Source organism: Gavialis gangeticus, unplaced genomic scaffold (genome assembly GCF_001723915.1).
Source record: "Gavialis gangeticus isolate Ggan-Ray unplaced genomic scaffold, GavGan_comp1, whole genome shotgun sequence".
Classification (NCBI taxonomy): Eukaryota; Metazoa; Chordata; order Crocodylia; family Gavialidae; genus Gavialis; species Gavialis gangeticus.
The window spans coordinates 18869388-18879695 of NW_017729027.1; the positions used below are offsets into that span (position 1 = coordinate 18869388).

At 40.4% G+C, this 10308-nt stretch overlaps 1 protein-coding gene across 6 annotated transcripts in view; it reads right to left on the reverse strand.

Annotated features, from left to right (window-relative positions):
- The window catches only part of RIMS1 (regulating synaptic membrane exocytosis 1), a 717876-nt gene that overhangs the window by 387061 nt on the left and 320507 nt on the right, over positions 1-10308 (reverse strand). The gene's annotated exons all lie outside the window — the stretch shown is intronic.

The following is a 10308-nucleotide window of genomic DNA, read 5'->3' on the forward strand; positions in this document are numbered from 1 at the left end:
TTTTTTTTTTTTTTTTTTTTAACTCACATGTATTTTACAGTAATATTTCCAGGATTGCCAACTAGTCATTTTCCTTCTGGTGCTCTTTTAAACATTCTGTCAATGCATTTTACATGGCTATTTTGAATGACTTCTGTGGACACTATCAAAATATTATTTCCAAAGATGATTTATTCTTAATTTACAAGAACACATCTACATAGATTTGGGATCTTGTCTGCCATGGACTGAAATGAAGCAGATTGTCCTACAATGACAGGAATTTTAAAAAACTTTCAGAGAGAATTTCTCCAGTTCCTTTGCAAGGTGCTCAGCTCCATCCTGTGTTCAAATGAAGAAACCTGCATATTATCTTGTATTGATCAACACACTTGAAACACCTTTCAAGAATAAAGTATAAATATTTCTAAAGGGCATTTTAATGTGTGTCAGGTAATATCACCAACTTCCTACTTAGGATTATGAGGAAGCTCCCTTATAATCAGTAAAATAATTCCTTCATTATTCCCCTGTGACCCAAAAACCCTAGGTACCCAGGTTTTAACACAAGGAAAATGTTTGTTTAAATATTAGCATCATATTATTGTGGTTGTCTGTGACAGAAGGAGACTGAAACTGATAAATGAGCAGGTATCTTTCTGCCCTATGACCTATGTTCCTATGGGCAACCTTCCTCTATATGTCATGCACCTAGACATTTTGTAAAGGCAGTACTGCTGTGTTACAGTAATTCCATTCTAATTTGTTATACAGACACTTACAGACTAGTACAAAAGCCTATCTCAATTATTCTCATTGTTCTATGTATTGGCATTGACTGCACGCTTAAAGTAATTTTTAAATGGGCGGGGGGAGGGGAAAGTTATTGCAAAGCCATTCAGGCTCAAGGCTTTATTTGTGACATTTGTTATACTTTTCTACTTATATTATTTTGTCTCCAGGTTTCTTACTGAGATAATGTTTCATAAGAGGATGAATTCTAGTCCCTTTCCAGTATATCGACTGGAGATTTATAATGATCATTCTCAGCAGATCAAATATTAAAATTTCTCTGACATTAAACAAATGGTCAATAATATTCAGCCTTCCATTAATCAATGTTTATTAAGAAAAAGGAACCAGTTTTTCATCTCACTTTGACTTATTATTTAATATTTGTATGGTTACAGTTATAAACTAACCAGATTCACTGCAATTCATAATTCACACAACCTGGCCAATTATTTTTCTCTAAGTTTTATCTTTTTGCAAAGAGTATTTCAATTTTTGAGAAATGCCTTTATTGCAATTTCAATGCATTTCATTGCAATACAGGGAATCCCTACTTAGCACTCTTAATTGGTTCCTGAAAAACTGAGCATTAAGTGAAACGAGCGTGAAGCAAAACCAAAAGTATTTGACGACCAAAGATAGCGACCACAATTGTTTTTCATGACCTAAGATGGTGACTGCAAGTGTTATAACAAAATTCATGAAGCGCTAAGTGAAATCAGATATTAATTTTAAATGAGCATTATAGTGAAATAGCGCTAAGCAAGACACTGTTAAGCAGGGGCTGCTTGTAGATCTTTTTCTTATGAGATATATACTTAATTTCAAAATTTTGAATGCAATTCAGAATTTATAATATTATTAGCCAAGACCAGTTATAGATTGGCTTTCACACTGAAATAAACACAGGAGGCACATCTACATGAGACATTTACTGCAGAGTAGACTAACTCCATAGTAAACATCTCAGCATCTACAAATACAGTGCTATTAGGATGGAGTAAACGAATTAACTCTGCCATAGGTTAGCACTTGTAAACACAAGTACTATCCTACAGCAGATTTTTCTACTCTGCAGTAGTTTAGCAATAATCGCGCCTCGGATTAACCTCATTGGCTACGCTACTGCCACAGCATCTACACATGCACTACTACACTCTGCAGTAGTGCATGTGTAGATGCTGCCCCAGATGGCTGAGGCACAAGGATGCTTCTGTGTGGGGGCTGCTGGCTATCTAGCTCTGCAATGAAGTACCCTTGTGACCCAGCCAGCTCTTCCACAGTACACTGAGCCAGGTCAGAGCAGCCCTGGGCTGCCAGGTTGATTCCCCCCTCCCTCCCCTTGGAGCCCTGGCTAGCTGGGGCTGCCCCATCTCAGCTCAACATGCTACAGTCCCATTCTGACACAGCACCCAGGAGCAATAAACCCCAGCACTATATGTGCCACAGTTCACTGCTGTGCATCAATTGTACTTGTAGACACACCCAGGGAAAGGCCATTTATAACTAATTATTTTTTCAGAAAGAAACTATTGTTGTACTCACTTTATTTTGACCTTATTATGGATATAGTCAGGACATAGGTAGAATAAATCCTAAGCTGTTCAAATTGTACTGGTGCCATCACCCCAAAAACTGGTTATGCTTCTAAACCCCGCAGGTACCTCCATTTTGGAGTTCAGCAACTCCGTTCAGGCTCCCATGCATGCTCAAAGCTAATGTTGAGTCACTTGCATGGCGCACTCCTGCCTAAGCTCCATCACTATTAATTTATTGTAACTAATTATAATTGTAATTCCAATAATTCACTGAAACCACAGAAACCCTGCATACAGCCCAACCATTAGCTGGACAAAACAATAACTAACTGATCCCTGCTGCCAGGCTTATTTGTTTTTTTAAACCAGTGACTACATAAATGATGTAAAATACTGAGACCTTGAAGACAGGAAACAGAACCCAAGTTTTCCCTCCCTGAAGGAACTAAATGGGTAGGCTCCATGTTGTTTAGTTTTCTTTTGGCCCTCTGACTCTTACTTCCCAATGTTCCAGCTTCACCAGGAGGGATAAAGAATGGTTGGACTGGCTGCATCCAGATGTGCAGGGGCATGTGCTTGCAGTGGCCCAAATTTTGTGCCACTACTTTGTCCCGCAGCACATGCCTCTGCACTTGTGCTTTGGTGAGGGACAAATTGTCCTGCTTCGTGCAAACTGCCCTTTCTAAGATCCTCTTGGCTCCTGGTGTGCTGGAGCAGTCACGGCACAAATTAAATAGTAGAGATGCTCTACTAATGTATCCCTGGCGGACCGAACCTCTGTTTGTTCTGGCGCTCATTATTGTAGCGTGTACCATGCCAATTTTTTTCCTCTGCTACTGGGAAATTCTGGTAGCAAGTTTTGTCTCTGTGCTGCAAATCTGCAGCACAGGGCACATTTTAACATTCCATGAATGCAGCCTATGGCACTGCAAAGAGGTTTGCAGCTCCACAAACTGCACATTGTCTGGATGCAGCCATCTAGTCTATTCTATAGCTGGTTTTTATACCTCCTGGAGAAAGTGAAGTCTGAGCAGTAAAATACATTTAGAAGTTCTAAAACCTTCATCTCCCATGCCCTGTACCAATTCTCTCACTCTGGACAAAGATGGGCACCACCACCATCACCCACGTTGAACTGCCCATTTTCAAAAAGTCAGTACACATCTCTCTCTGAAATAAACGTAGACCTATAAAGCACAAGTAACTGGACATGTAATAGACAGCTTGAGTGGGCACAAATCTACATAACCTTATGCTTTAATATTTCCCATTGACTACATGTAAGCACCTTCAGGTTTTATGATTTAACTTTCTGGTGCAAATGGCTGCTCCTAATTCTCTCTATATAATCACACAGATTCATAAACCTGAATCATCTTAGTCATTCCAGAGTGCCTCCACTGACCCTACAGAATGCTAGACACCTGTGTCTTTCTGAATCTCCTTCCTAGGGCAGATGGTCAGAAGTTGGGTGGGGCAACACCCAAGATTAGGCACGTATTGATACAAGGATAATTTAGATAAGGAAAGGAATAAGATGAAGAATACAATATCAAAAGAAACTGCCTTAGCCCTTTTGATGGGTCTGAATGAATTTAAGTCAACAGGGTTTAATGAACTTCATCCCAGGGTACTGAAGGAATTAGCATAACATCTCAGAATCCTTGGAAATAATATTTATAAAGTCATGAGAGATGGGGATGGTACTAGAGGAATGGAAAAGAGCCAACTTAATGCCTCTCATAAAAAAAAGGCAAGGAGGAGCTGGAAAACTACTTAGGTTAGTCTTACCTCTCTACATGGGAAGCTATTGGAGCATAGCATAATGAAGTCCATTTGCAAACTTCTGGAGAAGGCTGATCATGAGCAGTCAGTATGGATTGCTAAAAAGGAAGCGTGTGTCACAGCGTGGCGTCCCTAGAGGTGGCAGTGATACCCCAGCTCTGTGACCATGACGGCTCTGCCCTGTGAGTGCCTGCTCCTCTTACCTGCCATGTCTTGTTGGAATAGATAATAAATAGGGAGGCTGCCCTCAAGTTTCTGCTGGCATGGTCCTAATGGACCCCACTGAAAGCCTGCAGGTTCTCTGACCCCTTGGTGGGTCCCATGCTAAGTAGGTTCTTCAGAGGACACCCTGAGCCTTATGGGCTGGATGCATGGCTCCAACACGACCCCTTTACCATGCCCCATGCCTTGCGGATGGTATATCAGTGTTGTCCCTATAATGAGGTCTTGGGCCAAACTTGGCCTGCCCCTATCTCCATGCCCCCACTGGCACTGGGCTTTCTGCAGCCCTCATCTCCGCGCCTCTACTGGCGCTCAGGGTCTACACCATAGCTTGCCCCAATGAGGCCTCCTCCTCCTCAATAGACTCAGCCGGTCCATTGGCACAAATAACAACAGAAAACCCAAGCCCCTGGGCTACAACACAAGAATTACAATAACCATGGGGTCCACACTCTACCCCTTTTAAGAAGGCAAGCTTTTCTCTCATTATAATGTGCCTCCTACCCACAAGTACTTATGAGCTCCTATAGCCCATTAATCCTACAAGCAGGCAAGCATCTCCAAGTAGCTTTCTCTACAAGAGCTCCTTCCCCCTGGGCTGCTGCCAGAGAACTAACTCTGCTAGCCCCAGTCTGGGGCTTATATGTACTCAGGGCCCTGCTTCCTTCTGGTCAGCTGATCGGGTGCAGGTGCCAACTAATGCCATCATTAGCCTGCCTCCCACACAATCCACAGCTGTGGAGATCTGCCTAGCTCTCAGTGCTCTCCAGCTAAGCCGCTGCTGCCCTTAAAGCAGCAGGCACACTTTTGTGCCCTGTGGCAGTGTGCCAAACATATCTGATCTCCTTCTTTGACCAAGTAACTACTTGGCTGGATGAAGGGAATGGGTTATAAGCATATGTAGACATCAACAAGGCTTTTAACACAGTTTCATGTGACTTTCTCATAAAAAAATTGGAGAAATGGACTAGAAAAAATTAAACGTAAATAGACAACTGGCTCAACAGCTGCAAACAAAAAGTAATTAAAAATAGATACATATTGGAATGGGAGGAGATTTTGAGTGGAGTCCTGAAAAGGTCTGTCCAGTGCCATTAAACATGTTTATTAATTATCTGAATGGTGGCATTGAGAGCTTCTTGAGCAAATTTGCAAACAATGTGAAACTGGAAAGAACTGTAAATGTACTGGAGGACAGGAACACAATTCGAAAGGTTCTTGATAGATCAGAAAACTGGGCTGGAGAAAACAGGATGAAATTAAATGCTGACAAATGCAAGATGCTGCACTTTGGGAAGAATAATTTAGACCACACAGACAAAATGGTTGGATGACAGCACTATGGAGAACTAGTCTTGGTGGATCACAGACTGAATATGAGTCTTCAGTGTGATACCGTTGCACAAAAGGTGAATTTGGAATGCATAAATAGGAGTATTAAGTGCAAGATACAGGTAGTGCTAGTGCCTCATTACTTGGCACTGCTTAGGCCTCATCTAGAGTATAACAGGTAGTTTTAAACTTCACCTTTTAAAAAAGGACATGGAGAAATTAGAGAGGGTCCATAGGTAGGTAGCAAAAATGAAAAAGAGTTTGGAAAGCAAGTCAAATGAGTTGAAAATGTACCTAAGAGGAGACATGATCTTCAAACACCTGACGGGCTGTCATAAAGGAGGAAAACATCTGTTTCTCTCTTGCAGCAGAGAGTAGGACATGGACCAATAACTTGAAGTTGCAGCAAAACAGGATATCAGGAACAGTGAGGCAGTAGAATAGACTGCCTAGGGAAGTTGTGGAATGTCCAGTATTGGAGGTGTTCAAGCAGAGGTCACATAAGCACTGGTTAGGGAAACTTAGCAGCAGCTATGCCTATGCTCTACTATGAGTATTTCCCATGTTTCTGGGTTTTGCTGGTTGACACATGGGGCCAGGAAACTTCACCCCCTTCTGCCCTCCTACTGTTGTTGTGTTTCAGACTCGTTTTTCCCCACCTTCCTCAGAAGCATTGGGTGTTGACTGCAGCCAAGGCTGGAAAATTTGACCGTGGACTGCCAATATGTCTGCTGGAATTAAATCCTACAGGTTTCTGGCTCGAGGGTCCTGCCCATCCCCTCAAGATCTGGCAGATCACCACACTTGGGGTCAGGAAGGAATTTTACCCCATGGTCAGATTGGACTGTGGTGGTTTTTGGCCTTCCTCTGTAGTGTAGGACATGACCTTCATTGGATTTCTCCGGCATAAACAAACCCTTCTAGCAACATGACTACATGACTGCCATTGTCCTCCCACTTTACCTGTGGCAGATGAGGGTCCTATGCTTTGTGGCAGACTGTGTAGTTTTAGTAACAGGTTAGACAAGGATCTGTCTGGAAATGTTTGGAAAGGGATGATATTGCCTCAGGCAGGGAGTTAAAGTAAATGACCTCCAGAGATCCATTCCAACCTACCCTATGATTCTCTGAACTGGAATTCTAATCTGTAATTGATCGTTAAAGACTGTAATATAAAAAATGTGAAAAGTTAAAAGATCCTTATGACAAGTTCCATAACACTTAGAAAAATAAAGTGACTTTCTTGAGACCACTTTTACAGATTTGTCATAAGTGAGACCAGGATCAGGTTCTCATGTTATAATTATATGCCCACTACTGTGTGTAGTCCTCTGATACTGATGCTCACATATAAAAAGGGGTGAGGTAATTAGGACTACCATACAAAAACATTCTTTGGGAAAAGGAAATATCTGAATTTTGGTACAAAACAGTACCTCTAAATTGCAAGACAATGATTAAGTGTTGTCATTTAAACATCCTTCATTATTTTATATTTCTTAGTAAACCTACTAAACATTTCAAATGAACAAACACCTAGCATAAGCATATTTCCTTATGCTTGCATCTGTGATTATCGTTATTTATTACTCCACAATATCTCAGCAATGGGCGGGATAGAATTATGAGATCTGATAGTCTGTTCTGCCTATTTCATTTTCACCTGGAGCAGACATCATCTATAGGAACCATCAATGAGAGTATCATTTTTAAATAGCCCAGCTGATATTAACAACTGTGACTCCTGATTTGGGGGAAACAGGAAAAATCTTTTTAATCATGACAGAAGAATACCCAGCTTGATGGAAGAATCAATTGCTCTCTAAAAATATTAAAAATACTGAGGTAACTCTGGGCCAAATCTTTTTCTGGTGTGACCTGACAGCTTCACTAACTAAAAAAAGAGTAGTAATGATTTACAATTAGAATCACTTGGGCTCCTGCAACACATTACATGTGCAATTAATGAGATAACTGTGCAATAAATTTAGACCAGCCACACATGCAAAGTGATTATCTGCCATAAAAATGCCTATCCAACTATAAAAAGCCAACCAGCTATACAGTTAGTGCTTGAACATGTGTAACAACTCTATATCTGGTTTCTAACCAGCTTTAATTTGAACGAGTGCTAGGGCCCTTACACATCTAGCAACACAACTGCTAGCACCATGACTGAAAGGGACTTAGGGGTCTTGACTCACCACAAGGTGAATATGAGCCACCAATGAGATGCTGTGGTTGGCAAAGCAAACCAAACTCTGGTGTGCATCCACCAATGCATCGCAACCAAAACCAGGGAAATCATCCTCCCGCTTTCCTTGGCACTAGTGAGACTGCAGCTGGAGTACTACATCCAGTATTCAGCCCCCCACTTCTGAAGGATGTGGATAAGCTTGAGAGAGTCCAGAGGAGAGGCACTCATATGATCCAAGGCCTGGAGGGAAGGCCGTAAGAGGAGAGGCTGAGGGTCTTGAGGCTTTTCAGTCTGGAGAAGAGAAGGCTCAGAGGGAGACTTGGTGGCAGCCTACAACTACATAAGAGGGGTGCGTCAGGACCTGGGAGAACAGCTGTTCACCAGAGCTCCCCAAGGGATTACAAGGTCTAATGCCCATAAACTCCAGGAAGGCTGATTTAGATTAGACATAAGAAAAAAGTTCTTTACGGTGCGAGTGTCCAGGGTCTGGAACAGACTCCCTGCAGAGGTGGTGCAAGCACCTACTCTGGACTCTTTCAGAAAACAGGTGGATGTATTTCTTGCTGAGGTCACTTGATCCCAGCTGACTTCCTGCCTATGGCAGGAGGGCTGGACTCGATGTTCTCATGAGGTCCCTTCCAGCCCCTAATGTCTATGAAATCTATAAAATCCAGGAGATGGAACAGGATCTGAGTCATAGATGTCTGAGAGATGAAACACAACTTAAGCCATAGTCTGCAGATCATGACAGAGCAGGTAACAAACTATCACTATTCACTATTTATTTCAATATCCACTTGAAAAGCACAAACATGCAACTAAGAAAGCAAAGTTAATTAATCAATTCATTGTCTTGTATTTTCTATGCCCATCCATAAGTATTACTCTGAAGAGGACACTATTCTATTTCCCTTTGTACACCATTTCTCTAGCTACATATCTGGCCATTTTTGGCTCTTCTTCTGCAGTGTAGATGCATAAGTGTGCATGTGTATGTGTAGATCAATCTACACATACACCTTGCACATCCACAGTGGCCGGATAACAAAATCTGAAATTGTATGCAACTGAAAAATGCCACCTAGGCATCTAGAAAGCTGCCATTTAGGTGTACAAAGGGAAGTAGACTTCTACCCCAAATGATTGAAACACTGCTAAAATGTGATTTGAGTCACTTGACTAACCGTAGATTCTTACAGGTGAGATACCATTTTGTATGTCTGATTATACCAGCATTTAGAAAAGCCATTCACCGCATAGCAGTTAACAGTATAGGTTTTCTCACCTAGAGGCAATTCAGTTCACTTACCAGATTATTCCTGGACATCCCTTTAACATTTCTTTATACTACCATGTAAATTACAATTAACATTTTTGTTGTAGATTTAATACAATTTTTACTCAAAATATTTCAAATGTGACATCTATGTAAGATACTTTATTAAACCCTTCATGATGAGGAAAAATTCAAATCTAGAAAAGTATAGCTTCTATATACACATTCTAAGATAAACTTTTCTGAAATATCTGGCTGAGTCTGAATCAGATCACTGAGGAACCACTTGATTTAAAAGGTATACCAAGCAACTATTCAAACAAAGTATTTCTACATTACATGTGAAGAAAGAAGTGATGTCCCTTTTTAACAACATAAAGAGAGACCTTTGGGGAGAATCAAGAAGATAAGTATGGCTGATACACACAGAGAGATTTTAAACACATCAAAATCAAATACATGTTAAAAAAAAACAATGTCAAGACATGAAAGGCAATACAAGACGAAGTCATTGACATTAGGACTAGAAAAAACTTCCACAGACAACTCCAAAGTTACAAAACACATGAGACAGCCAAAAATTGTTAGTTCCTCTTAAACACTGAGAAAACACTGAGTTGACCTGGATGCCATTGAAAAATAATTGTGGTAACAATGAGAAAAGCAGCACCTTGCCACAGCCCTTCCAGATTATTCCATCTCAATGGCTTTAATATTAAATTATTTCTTCTTTTGTGTTACTTTTTAAGTGCACAGAAAAGGCACACATTATAATATTTATCACTGCTTAGTGTAACCATAAAAAATAACAGCAAACTGAATAAACCGGGTGGTAACATTTTTTCTTGGTTTCAGAGCAAATTCTTCAATTAAAGAAAGAAGATTTTTAGGTGACCACTCATTTCGCCCAAAATAATACCCTATTTTTTAAAACATATTAACCATTTTTAAACATTTCATTTTGGCAGATCCTTAGTATTTTATTAAACGTAATGGACTTTTGGGAATCCTAATTCTAATGATCTTTGATTTTTTGCAGAACTAATTTTTTTGTAAGTATTTGGTTCCATTCACTGAAATTACTGCACATACTAAAAATATGATAAAGTAACAAGCAAATGAGAACAGCTATCACAAGGTGTAGAAACCACATGCCCTTCTAGAGTTCTAAAAAAAAAAAAAAAAAA